The sequence below is a fragment of the Papaver somniferum genome, chromosome 11 (genome assembly GCF_003573695.1).
Source record: "Papaver somniferum cultivar HN1 chromosome 11, ASM357369v1, whole genome shotgun sequence".
Lineage (NCBI taxonomy): Eukaryota > Viridiplantae > Streptophyta > Magnoliopsida > Ranunculales > Papaveraceae > Papaver > Papaver somniferum.
In genome coordinates this window covers 68,755,739-68,770,153 of record NC_039368.1, presented here as the reverse complement: position 1 = coordinate 68,770,153, position 14,415 = coordinate 68,755,739, and positions in this window count along the sequence as shown.

The window sequence follows — 14,415 nt, the reverse complement described above, 5'->3', positions numbered from 1 at the left end:
TCTCCCACAGAAAAACGTTAAAGTTTTTGTTCTGTCTTTTGATAATAATCAAGGTGAACAGGAACCAATTGATAATCCGGTATTACATTCCCGAAGAACATCCTAGATAAATCAATCACCTCACAACAATCTTAATCGTATGGTAGCGAAACAAGATGTTGCAGAATCACAAAAAATGAGACGAAGATGTTTGTGACTACTTTTTATATCTTGCCTATCAGAGATATTAATCTCAAGCCAATCAATCTGATTGTACTCGTACGATAGAAGATGCAAGATCAGATCACACAACTACGATAAAAGTAGTATCGGTATGGCTTCACAATCCCAATGAAGTCTTTAAGTTGTTAACCTGTTTTTAGAAGAAGAAAACCAAAGATTAAAGGAGAAACGACTCTAGCACGCAAAATAGTATCACACGTGAAGTGTGGGGATTATTTTTGCAGAGTTGCTAGATGTCCCCTTATATAGTCTTTCAAATCAGGGTTTCGCCTTGGTCACAAAGCAAAAAATATCCACCATTAGATGAAAACCTAATTTAGATTCAAGCTAATATTTCTCAACCGTTAGATCGAAAACTTAGCTTGTTATACAAAAATGAAATGCACGCTTCTAGGTTTGTTAACCGTACCCAAACGTGTACATTGTTGGTTCAACAATAGTTAACCAAAAGGTTAGCCATATGAGCATTTCATACCAACCATATTCAAATGAATCAAATGAACTAGTTAGAGAGTTGTTCAATTGCAAGGAAATCTTATGTACTACACAAGACACAATTGAAGAAAAGATGATTTGATTCACTCGAATCGGTTCATGAACTTTATAGCCACGGTTTCCAAATTGTATTCCTTAGTCTTTATAAGTTTAAGTTCATAAATCATCTTCAGATATATAACCTTCTTAAGTTCTCACACTAGGTTCGCGGACTTAAGCAACCGGGAAGAGTTTACAAACTCTAGCAGAAAATCTCGGCAAAGACTTTCCGCTAGTTCGTGGACTGGGTTCCAGAAAGGTACTCACGTAAAAAGTTTGTCAACTCCAGCAGAATTTCTCGGGATGAGAAGTTCGGCAATTCGCGGACGGAGTTCGCGGACTTGGCAACAAACCATTCTTCCGGTTTCTCTTGATTAACAAAGTTCGCAAACTTTGGTTCAAGGGATAGGACTTATGCATATATGTGTTTCCACAACAATACTTATGTCCATCATTGGTTATGTAATCTAAACTCTCATTCCAACCATTGAAATATTCTTAGAGAATGTTATACAGTTGTTATACCATTTCTCGTCAAAGCAATTTTCAAAGTGATTGAAACATATCATGACTTACGTCACTAGGTAAAGATAAACATGGTCGAAGTGAAACGCTTACCAACACATATTTCGAGATATAGATAGACGAGGTATACTCTGCTCGAAATACCAAATGTGTATAATCTAAGTCTATATATAGCATACGACTTTTTGTCTCAAGAAGTAGGAGATAGAGTAGATAGACTTTTGAGTGACAGATACGTTCCAGTCTTCACATACCTTTTTGTCGAGAAGTTCCACCGGTTCCTTGAGTAGTTCTTTTTCTTGTATGATGAATCGCCATGAAGTCCTTGAGCTCAAAACTACACCTTTTATCCTAGTCCGAGACTTAGCTATAGTAGACTAGAAATCAAGACTTATAGTTTTGATCACTAACATTGACAAACATGCTTGAGATAGCAACGCATGCGAGTTCGACCGAGCAATGCTCTAACAATCTCCCCCTTTGTCAATTTTAGTGACAAAACTATCAATACATATGGAATACAAAAAAGATAAAGAAACTTTAGTATCTCATATTCCGCACGTCTAATCTTCAACATTCCACGAAATCTTCGTCACTTCCAAGTACTCCAATGATCCCAAAGGTTGTAAGTTTAGCATCTCCGTTGTTGAAGATCCGTAGCTATAACAATGAGAAAGCATCGGTCTCGATCATTGTTATACAGTGTCATAGTATTATTACACATTGTCTAAGTCCAATTGTATCACAACTTCAACAATAATACTATGGTGATATGTATCACTCCCCCTTAGTCAATACTCCATCTCACATGGAAACCACTCCCCCTTACACAATGATCCAAAAACCATATACATTTGTGGTGTGAACTACATATTAATTCTCCCTCTTTTTGTCAATAAAACTGGCAAAAGTACAAGAACGGGATCATAATGAAATTTTCGTAAGATACATTTCATGACTAAAATAAAATACATACCATCTAATTTATATGCAATCATATAGACGAAGCTAATAGCATTCATGAAGGAGTTTAAAGATACAAGATAACCCCTTTAAAATTCCACAGCCGCACACCCCTCAAGATATGACCATTAAGCACAAGTTCAAAAGAACTCTCCCCCATTTGATGTCATTCCCAAGGGAACAACAAGAGCGACCTTAATTTCAAAAGAAAAGAAGGATTTTTATTGGACACCAAAAACCATGAGAATGATTTTCTATATCCAAAAACTCAATCAAATTAATCACAAGTAAAATCATGATTAATTTAATCAGTATATGCAATCAAATTAAACACAAAAGTGATCAACTTAACTTATTATGCTCGACATAAGAGAACTTACGGAGCATACGACTAACATAGCCATTAGAAAATGAATAGGATAGTCGTTCATATACTCAACATAAGAGAATTCTTACGGAGTATGAAAATACTCAACTAGATTAATTACAAGAGAACCCATAATTAATTTAATTGTCATTTGTTTTGCTCGACATAAAAAGACTTATGGAGCAATAACTAAATAACCAAACAAGATGATTAATTTAGTTCAAGAATGCTCAACATAAAGTACCTTACGGAACAACCAACAAAACTAATCAAAAATTAATCAACTTGGTTGTATCGTGCTCAACATAAGACACATTACGGAGCCTCACAGTATTACATAAAATATGGATCAGTGAAGATCAATATTGTGGAATATACAAGGATTCATTCTATCTTCCATCACTGTTTGCATAACGATATTTAATAGACATAATCCTTGAGCACAAAAGATTTTAACCTATCTTCCATCAAAGAATTGACAATATAGGCTTAACTTTTGTATATGTCAAAAGTCTATTCATCCTTAAATCAATACATGAATACCGATCATGAACGACTTTACTTTTGACAAAATATGGGACAACATAGTTCACGGACGTAAACACCAATATCCCATAACAAATTGCAATATAACAAATCATAAAGATTAAATACTGCAAATCATCATCCTCCAAATATTTTTAGAATTTAAACCAATAAACCTAAAAAGAACAAGAAGATGAAAAATAATAGCTATATGTAGTCAAAATCATTGTTATTAAAGCACTAGTTATTCTTCCAACTAAACCAAAAAGAAGACATACTAGGCAACATGAAGTTTTCCCAAGGCCTCTTCGGAGAATTCCTTCTCGTTGTTGAAAAAACCATTGATAATGGGATCATCCAATTCCTCCAACTCTTTGGAAATAACTGTCAACTTACTGAGTTCTCTTTTTAGTTCACGTACAATGTTCGTTTTTAGAGACAACATCCGTTCATAGTGAATTAGCTCTTCCAAAGACGAAACAATTTGGGATTTTAAACCGTTTCTTTTGCTGATGAATTCTTTTACCAGGTTCCTGAAGTTATCATCACTTTGATAAGAAGAAAAGAACCAGTTTGAGGAATGACCTTTACCATTAATTGCAGCCTTCACTTTCTTCACCCTTGTGGAGGAAATTCATGTACACCAACGTACGTTAGTTGCTTCAAATGCATCCTTGCTTGTGCTGCCTCTAGTTACAGGAGCTATGAAACAGTAATCCTTTGGGAAATAACACAACATTTACAAACGACTAAAACCCTAGAAAACAAGACTTTTGTAGTTCATAATTTATATAGTTTTAAACAAACCTTTTTAACCAAGAAAATACTACTTGAGCCAAAAAGACGCAAAACCTCATTTTCTCAAGTTAAAGATGAGGATGCGAACATATATGAAGTTAGGTAGAGACGTTGGGAGCCAAAACCTCCCCTTGTTTATCACATCGTGAAATTTCAAGGGTTGTTGTGTGATCAGAAATCTTTCTCCTTTTGATTCTGGAAATGCTAGTCTCACAGGACCTATGACGATTATCCATTCTAAACAGCTTGTCCTTAGGAAAACAAGCATAAGCTAACAAAAGTAGAGTGGACTCAGGGTATCCCACAGGAACAGGTGTTTCGTCAAACTCAAATTCTTCAATCTGTGAATATCCTTGAGTGACAAGTCTGGCTTTGTTTCTGACAGTTGTGCCTAATTTATCAGATTTATTATTGAATACCCATTTGGAACCAATAATATTGATATTGGAAAGACATGGTACAAGATCCCACACGTCTTATCTTTGAAATTGATTTAACTCTTCATGAATTTCACCAAAAGGGGATCGTTCAGAGTTTCATCAGAATTTCCTGGTTCTACTTGTGAAAGATAACAACCAACCTTGCACATATTTTGAAGTTGTCCTTTTCTTTTGGCTGTAGACTCTCTTCCACCTTCACAGTCGATAGACGACACAACACATGGAGAATTGCCTGTCGTATGTAATAAATAACTACATCTACTGTCAAGGAACCATTGAAAGGGAGATGTAGGACTTAAAGCAAAGGTACCCATACTATCAGTACTTTTCTGTTTAGAATTTCCTGATAGTTTTGTATGTATTTTTAGAGTAACACAGAGTTGTTTAGTTTTCTTACAAGGATCACTTGCAACATTCAGACTCTTTTCAAAAGACTTACAAACTTGTTGAATGTGATCGAAGGAATCACAATACCAACACGGGACAATACTTTGAAGTTTGTCTAAGTGGTTCCTAGTCATATCAGTTTCACAACATTTGATTGTTGTTTACCATCTGATTTACGACTAATCTCAAGAGAGGAAAAACTGGAGTTACTCAGATCCATCAAGGGACTATTACCAGGAATCAAATCCTTAAGAAGTGCAATTTCTGCAACAAGACCAGAGTTGATCCGGATTTGTTCATACAACCCTTTTTGAAGAGTAACCAGTTTATCAGACTTTTTCCTACGATTGGTTTTTAAAACTGGTGAGGCGTCAATTGAGACTTTATGGTCCATATAGTCAGATCGCTACAAACACAGACTTTTGAGGTCTTGAACGTGTTTGCCTGCTCAGATACCAATTGAAAAGGCGGGGGTCTAACAACACCACCCAATATTTCGCTTAACAATCCGTATGGACAAACTCGAATATACTTTTAAAAGAATCAACAAGACTCAATCAATTAAAAGTACATCAAGGAGTTTATATCTCTCTCTTGTTTCGATTTACTCAAGCTAATAGAAATCAGCGAGTCTTTAATAAAACACAAGGAATAACTTGGATGGTACCAAAGACCAATATCCAAGGATCAATCAATGACAATCAACAACCAAAGGTTGGATTACTCTAATTGATGATCTAACACACAACTTGTACTATTTCAATTATAAAGATAAAACAATATAATGCGGAAACTGAAATAACACAGACACCAGAAATTTTATTAACGAGGAAACAGCAAATGCAGAATAACCCCGGGACCTAGTCCAGATTGAACATACACTGAATTAAGCCGCTACAGATACTAGCCTACTCCAAGCTAACTTCGGACTGGACTGTAGTTGAATTCCGATCAGTCTCCCACTAATCCAAGGTATAGTTGTACTCCCTACGCCTCTGATCCCAGCAGGATACTGCGCACTTGATTCCCTTATAGTTGATCTCACCCACAACTAAGAGTTGCTATGACCCAAAATCGCAGGCTTTGACAATAAACAAATCTGTCTCCCATAGACAAGTCTATCAAAGGATCAATCTGTCTCTCACAGAAAAACCCTAATTTTTGTTCCGTCTTTTGACAATAATCAAGGTGAACAGGAACCAATTGATAATCCGGTCTTATATTTCCGAAGAACAGCCTAGATAAATCAATCACCTCACAACAATCTTAATTGTATGGTAGCGAAATAAGATGTTGCAGAATCACAAACAATGAGACGAAGATGTTTGTGACTACTTTTTATATCTTGACTATCGGAGATATTAATCTCAAGCCAATCAATCTGATTGTACTCGTACGATAGAAGATGCAAGATCAGATCACACAACTATGACAAAAGTAGTATCGGTATGGCTTCTTAATCCCAATGAAGTCTTTAAGTCGTTAACCTGTTTTTAGAAGAAGAAAACCAAAGGTTAAAGGAGAAACGACTCTAGCACGCAAACTAGTATCACACGTGAAGTGTGGGGATTAGTTTTGCAGAGTTGCTAGATGTCCCCTTATATAGTCTTTCAAATCAGGGTTTCGCCTTGGTCACAAAGCAAACAATATCCACCGTTAGATGAAAACCTAATTTAGATTCAAGCTAATATTTCTCAACCGTTAGATCGAAAACTTAGCTTGTTATACAAAAATCAAATGCACGCTTCTAGGTTTGTTAACCGTACCCAAACGTGTACATTGTTGGTTCAACAATAGTTAACCAAAAGGTTAGACATATGAGAATTTCATACCAACCATATTCTTCTTCGCCATAACTAGTTCAAATGACTCAAATGAACTAGTTAGAGAGTGGTTCAATTGCAAGGAAATCTTATGTACTACACAAGACACAATTGAAGAAAAGATGATTTGATTCACTCGAATCGGTTCATGAACTTTATAGCCACGGTTTCCAAATTGCATTCCTTAGTCTTTATAAGTTTAAGTTCAGAAATCATCTTCAGATATATAACCTTCTTAAGTTCGCACACTAGGTTCGCGGACTTAAGCAACCGGGTAGAGTTTACAAACTCCAGCAGAAAATCTCGGCAAAGACTTTTCGCCGGTTCGCGGACTGGTACTCACCTAAAAAGTTTGTCAACTCCAACAGAATTTCTCGGGATGAGAAATTCAGAAGTTCGCAGACCGAGTTAGTGGACTTGGCAACAAGCCATTCTTCCAGTTTCTCTTGATCAACAAAGTTCGCAAACTTTGGTTCAAGGGATAGGACTTGTGCACATATGTTTTTCCACAACAATACTTATGTCCATCATTGGTTATGTAATCTGAACTCTCATTCCAACCATTGAAATATTCTTAGAGAATGTTATATAGTTGTTACACCATTCCTCGTCAAAGCAATTTTCAAAGTGATTGAAACATATCATGACTTACGTCACTAGGTAAAGATAAATATGGTCGAAGCCAAACGCTTACCAACACATATTTCGAGATATAGATAGGCGAGGTATACTCGGATCGAAACATCAAATGTGTATAATCTAAGTCTATATATAACATATGACTTTTTGTCTCAAGAAGTAGGAGATAGAGTAGATAGACTTTTGAGTGGCAGATAATTTCAAGTCTTCACATACCTTTTTGTCGAGAAGTTCCACCGGTTCCTTGAGTAGTTCTTCTTCTTGTATGATGAATCGCCATGAAGTCCTTGATCTCAACTACACTTTCTATCCTAGTCCGAGACTTATCTATAGTAGACTAGAAATCAAGACTTATAGTTTTGTTCACTAACATTGACAAACATGCTTGATATAGCAACCCATGCGAGTTCGACCGAGCAATGCTCTAACAGTTGCGGCTTTTCTGCGACTGGCTCTTCTGGCATCTCAACAGCGGTTTGTTGCGGCTTTTCTGTGACTTGCTCCTCTGGCATCTCAACAGCTTGTTGTTGTTGTCCTCCATCACCATCTTCTCCTTGTGAAATATGGAGATTAAATGTGGTCCCTTCAGCTACTTCTGCTACCTTCTGAGTTTCTGGAAGATGTTCATCATCTTGTCCTCCAGCTCCATCTTCTCCTCCAGCACCATCATCACCAGCCAAAAATTCTTTCCCTTGTGCTTCAATTCTTTCTTGAGTTGTTGTTATATTTGGTGTTGTCTGCAATTCCTCTGGCGTGTCTGTTTCCTTGTCGCTGGAGAGATTAACAGCTTTTTCCAGGTCCATGAACTTGTAAGGTGAAGACTGGAGCCCCTGACTAGTAGTTTGATCTTGGCTATCAAGTCTGATAACACCCGGAAATGATTCTTGTGTAGGTTGTTCAGTTGAAGATACCAGTTCAATAAGTGTCTCATTCCTTGGCAAATTCTGACTCAGTGGGATGCAAGGCTCAGCTGATAATGCATCGCCGCTAGGGCCACCTGATGATTCCACTCGAACCTCCACTTTTATTCCTGAAGCAATGAGCAACTTTTTCACATTATCATATAACTGAGAATTGAATGCTTCTCCATTCTGTCTTTTTTTTTCCTCAGTCTGCTTCATGTCTTGTAGCATCTCTTGAACAATCTTTAACCTTTTTCCGGACTATCGGGACACATTTCTTATTCAATGATCTTCAACGTATCATGAAATGCTTATTCATACTTTTCCCTATTCTCTTCAAGATCCATTCCGATGAGTTCATATATATATATATATATATATATATATATATATATATATCATGTTTCTTGGTTCTCTTGGTTCACAGAGTTCCAACTCCATTGGACTGTACTCTTTAAAGTTCTCATGAAACTGCAATATGATTAATAACACTCATCAGGGAATACATAACAAATATAACAACATTTTTCATATGAATAACATGTGATGCAGATATTTTAAACAATGCATAACTAATCATGCATTAAACATTGGAGCTGCATAACTAGTTATGCAATTATTATTTTAAGGTGCATAACATATTATGCACTCATATTTCACAAACTTTCTTAACACTGTCATTTTTAAATAATGCATAACTGGTCATGCATTCACAATTGCATCTGCATAAGATGTTATGCAATTATTTATAAAGGTTCATAAACAATTTCCTCAAAGTGTTACATTCAGAGTTTATGCATAACTGGTCATGCATTCACAATTGCATCTGCATAATATGTTATGCAGTTATTTATAAAGATTCAAAAACAAGTACCTTTAAGTATGTAATATGCTTCTTGAGCATTGCTTTTCTTCATTGCTGCAAAGTCCCACCTCCCAGCTCTTGGTGTAGTAGCATTTTCACTGATCTTGATGTCGGAGGCCAACTCAGCTATTTTAGAGTGCGCATCCAACAAAAGCTGCAAAAAACAATAACTAACTAGATATTATATAGATTTTATTTATTGACAGTGATTAAGTGAAAAAAACTCACAAGAGAATATATAGTGCAACCAGTGCAATTCCTGATAAGACGATTCTTTTCTTTCACAGTTTTGATGTTGTCCATCAGGTGTTCGTGTATCAGATCAGGAAATGATACAGAGTCCATGGTTTCCAAATTCTTCACCAAACCAACATATGAGACTTCCAAATTGTCTCCCATTAACCCACAAAAGAACAAGACGACTAGCATGTAGAGGCAGACAAGGCAGACAACTTCCTCTTCACAACCTTTCTTATCAAGTTTTTCCAACACAAGCCTTTGAATATCAATTACCCAAACCTTTGTTACCCGTGCTTTGGGATTTGTACTCACTTTACCTAAAGCTGTTTTTAATGTGAATTTCTTGACGATAGTGACTGAGGCAGCTCTATCTCTTGCTTTAAAGTCATAATATTTCTTCCTCTATCTCTTGCAACTCTTGGCATCTGAAAAGTAGCAACAACCTCACTAGACATTGACTATATAGACTTGTTTTCTGACACCTTGAATGAATACTGACTCAAATCATCATGGTTATATGATAAAAGGACCTCATCCATCATCTGGATGCTCTTACCATCAAACAATGACATGTCCGCAGTAGATATCCAGTTATAGAATTTCCCAAATGGACTAACGTTCATCATACTAGACTGCATTGGAGTAAAACCACCTCTTTCTTTTATTTTTGTGAACAAGGTACCTACCCTTCGAAATCCTTCTCTATAAGAACCTCCTCGAGTTGCAGGTTTGGTTTTAGGTTTAACTGCATAAATAAAAGAACAAAAAATTGCATTTAACTAAGTTAGAACTGTTAGAGCACTGCTTGGTCGAACTCGCATGCATTGCTATCTCAAGCATGTTTTTCAATGTTAGTGATCAAAACTATAAGTCTTGATTTCTAGTCTACTATAGCTAAGTATCGGACTAGGAAAAAAAGTGTAGTTGAGCTCAAGAACTCCATGGCGATCATCATACAAGACGAAGAACTACTCAAGAAACTGGTGGAACTTCATCGACTAAAAGGTATGTGGAGACTTGAACTTATCTATCACTCAAAAGTATATCTACTCTATCTCCTATCTTGAGACAAAAGTCGTTTTGCTATATAGACTTTGATTATACACATTTGCTACTTCGAGCCGAGTTTATCTCGCCTATCTATTTCTCGAAATATGTGTTGGTAAAGCTTTCGCTTTGGCCAAGTTCATCTTTACCTAGTGACCAAAGTCATGTTATGTTTTAATCACTTTGAAAATGGATTTGATGAAAAATAGTTTGTGAATAACAACTATATAACATCCTCTAAGAATGTTTCAATGGTTCAAATGAGAGTTTAGATTATATAACCATTGTTGGATATAAGCATTGTATGGCAACACATATATGTATAAGTCCTTATTCCTTGAACCAAAGTATGCGTACTTTGTTGATCAGGAAACCCGGAACAAGAGCTGTGAGCTCATTCCGCGAACTGGCGGAGGTTCTCATCCCGAGAATATCTGCTGGAGTTTGTGAACTCCTTCCGGGAACTTAAGTCCGCGAACTTGAGTTTGTTATATATAAATACGATTATTTGTGAACTTATATTTATATAAACTAAGGAATGCAAATTGCAAACCGTGGCTATAAAGTTCATGAATCGATTCGAGTGAATCAAATCGTTTTTGCTTCGATTTTGTCTTGTATAGTTATATAATATTTATACAATTGAACAACTCTCTAACTAGTTCATTTGAGTCATTTGAACTAGTTATGGTGAAGAAGAATATGGTTGATATGAAAGTGCTCATATGGCTTACCATTTGGTTAACTACTGTTGAACCAACAAATGTGCATGTTTGGGTACGGTTACACAAACCTAAAATCGTGCATTTCATTTGTGTGTAAAAAGCTAAGTTTTCGATCTAACGGTTGAAAGATATTAGCTTGAATATAATCAGGTTTTCATCTAACGGTGAATATTGAATGCTTTGTTACCAAGCTAACATTGATTGCAAACCCTGATTTGAAAGACCGTATAAGGGAGAACTCTAGCAACTGGGAAACCTAATACCCACACCTCCTGTGTGATACTAGTTGTATTAGATAGAGTCAATTCTCCTTTAACCTTAGGTTTCTTCTTGTAAACCAGGTTAACGACTTAAAGACTTCATTGGGATTGTGAAGCCAGACCGATACTACTTTCCCGTAGTTGTGTGATCTGATCTTGCATATTCTTTCATGTTGAGTACAATCGTAACAATTGGCTTGAGATTAATATCTCCGATAGGCAAGATATAAAAGTAGTCACAATCATCTTCGTCTCATCGTTTGTGATTCCAAAATATCTTCTTTCGCCGCATCGATTAAGATTATTGTGAGGTGATTGATAATACTAGGATGTTTTTCTCGGGAATATAAGTATGGGTTATCAATTGGTTCCTGTTCACCTTGATTTATCAAAAGACAGAACAAAAACTTGTAGGTATTTCTGTGGGAGACAGATTTATCTATTACCGTAGACTTTTTTGTGTGATACAGATTTGTTTATTAAAGTCTTCGACTTTGGGTCGTAGCAAGTATTAGTTGTGGGTGAGATCAGTTAAGGGAATCAAGTGCGTAGTATCATGCTTGGATGAGAGACGTAAGGAGCGTAACTGTACCTTGGATCAGTGTGAGATTGATTGGGGTTCAAATACATTCCACACCGAAGTTAGTTTGTAGTAGGCTAGTGTATGTAGCGGCTTAATACAGTGTGTGTTCAATCTGGACTAGGTACCGGGGTTTTTATGCATTTGCAGTTTCCTCGTTAACAAAATTCTGGTGTCTGTGTTATTTCTTTTCCGCATTATATTTTGTTATATAATTGAAATATCACAGGTTGTGAGTTTGAATAAATCGATTGGAAATCCGACCTTTGGTTGTTGATTGAAATTTATTGATACTTGAACATTGGTCTTTGGTACCATTCAAGTGTTTTCTCTTGTATTCAATTAGACACGCAGATTTCTATTTGCTTGAGTAAAGAATTTAATCGAGAAAGAAAGACATAACTCTTTGATATGCTTTATTAAGATTGAGTCTAGTTGATTCTCTTGAAAGTATATTGGAGTTAGTTCATACAGATTTCTAATCGAAATATTGGGTGTGGTTGTTGTACCCCCCGCTTTTTTAATTGGTATCAGAGCAGGCAAACACGTTAAAGACCTTACAAGTATGTGTTTATAGCGATCTGACTTTAGGGACAGAGGTGCTATCTCTATTAGCGTACCACAAGTCTTCAATGGCTCTAATTACTTATGGTGGAAAATTGTTATGCGAGGTTTTCTTCAAGCACGTGATTTTCAGTCATAGGTATATGTTGTTAATGGCTACTATGCTCCCGTTATGGCAGTAGGAAATGTAAACGTTCCTAAGGAAATTTGTGAATACAGTCCTGCCGAGATACTTGCTGCAAAGAAAAACTCTGATTGTTTAAATGCCATCATACATGCCATTACCCCGTATCTTCAGCACCATGTGACTACGTTCACTAGGTCTAAAGATACTTGGGATAACTTAGAAACCTTATTCGAAGGTAAAACCAGTGAAAAGGAATCCAGACTTCAAAACCTTAATTCCGATTGGGAAAACCTTTGTATGGCAGATGAAGATTCATTTGATGAGTTCAATCACTAAGTGTCTGAAATTGTTAATGCATCTTTTGCATTGGGTAAAACTATTCCTGAAAAGGACATTGTGATGAAAATTCGCAGATCGCTGCCATCTAGATACGATTCTAAGAAGCATGCCATCGTTGAAGGAAATAACCTCGATGCTCTTTCCAGAAACATGTTGGTTGGAAAGCTAAAGATCTTTGATCATTATCATACATCCAAAATCGAAAAGGATGTTGCTTTCAAAGCACAAAAGAACACTAAATTACTTGACAAAAGTAAAAGTGTTTATGTCTCTAAGGATGATCTTTTTGAGACTGATTCATCATATGAAGATCTTGGTAAATCAGTCGCTATGATCACAAGACAGTTTAGAGATCTTCTATTGAAGAGAAGTAAACGTTTTTCAAGAGACAAACATAAGTCATCAGTTAAACCTCATAATCATATTCCTCTTAAAAACAGGGACACAGATGAAACTGATGACGAGGATATGCCTCAGTGATTTAAGTGTAAGGGATTTGGTAATTTTGCAAATGAGTGCCCAAATCGGAAGAAATACACTGGGAACAAAGGTCTTGCTGCAACTCTTGAAGAAATGTCTGACAATTATGATTCTAATGAAGACGAGAAATCAAGCGTTGCACTTCTTGGTGAAAATATTGATTTTGATAATTGTAGCAATACATACATCAATCTTGATAATCTTTCAGAAGAAAACTCAACCAATCTGGAAGAAAAAATTGACCATGTCCTCGGAAACTCTGTACGTGATGTTTCAGGTACCACTATGTGTCTAGCTGCTTGCACATCTCAGATGCCTGATTTTTATCCAAGATTGACGTGCTCATATTGTTCTGCAAAGGGTCATGAACTATCAAAGTGTTACAAGTACAAACATCAATTGAGGCATGTCAACAAACTTCAATGAAGAGCAAATCGATTAGCAAATAAGCTTAAACTTGCTCAGAAGACCGCTGAGGTATGTAGGATTTTATCTTCATCTAAGAAGTTAGTTTCCAAGGATAAAACAAGACCATTAGAGAAGAAAGTATGGTCAAATCGATTTGGTAGACAGAGGTCTGTGGATTCTTCTCAAGAAGAAAATAGTGGACAAATTATTGTTCACCGAAACATAACTTGATTGTGTTGATTGGTAAATCTTGTCTCATGTGCCTGATCAAAAGAGACAAGATTGTGTACCTCTCAGTCTTTAAGAAAAGTTTGGTTTTCTTCTTTTCTTAGTTTTGTGTCTATCAATAAAGGAGGGTTATTCTCGATAATTCTACTCTTTTTAGGGTTCAGAGTTGTGCGTGCACGAACCTATTAAAAGGTTGCGTAACTCTACATTCCTTTTTCCTTCCCTGAAACCTCTTTTTATCTCAAGACTACTTGTTGAGTTTAAATTGTGATTTCCTCTCACAAACCCATACGTTTATGGATACTCCAAGCATCATGTCTTTTGATGGAAAAGATGTTAATATGATTGTCAAGCCATTAATCATGAAGGAAAAAGAGAAATCTCCGTTAGCTCTGACATTGAAAAGAAAAAGAAGGAATGTGAGGAA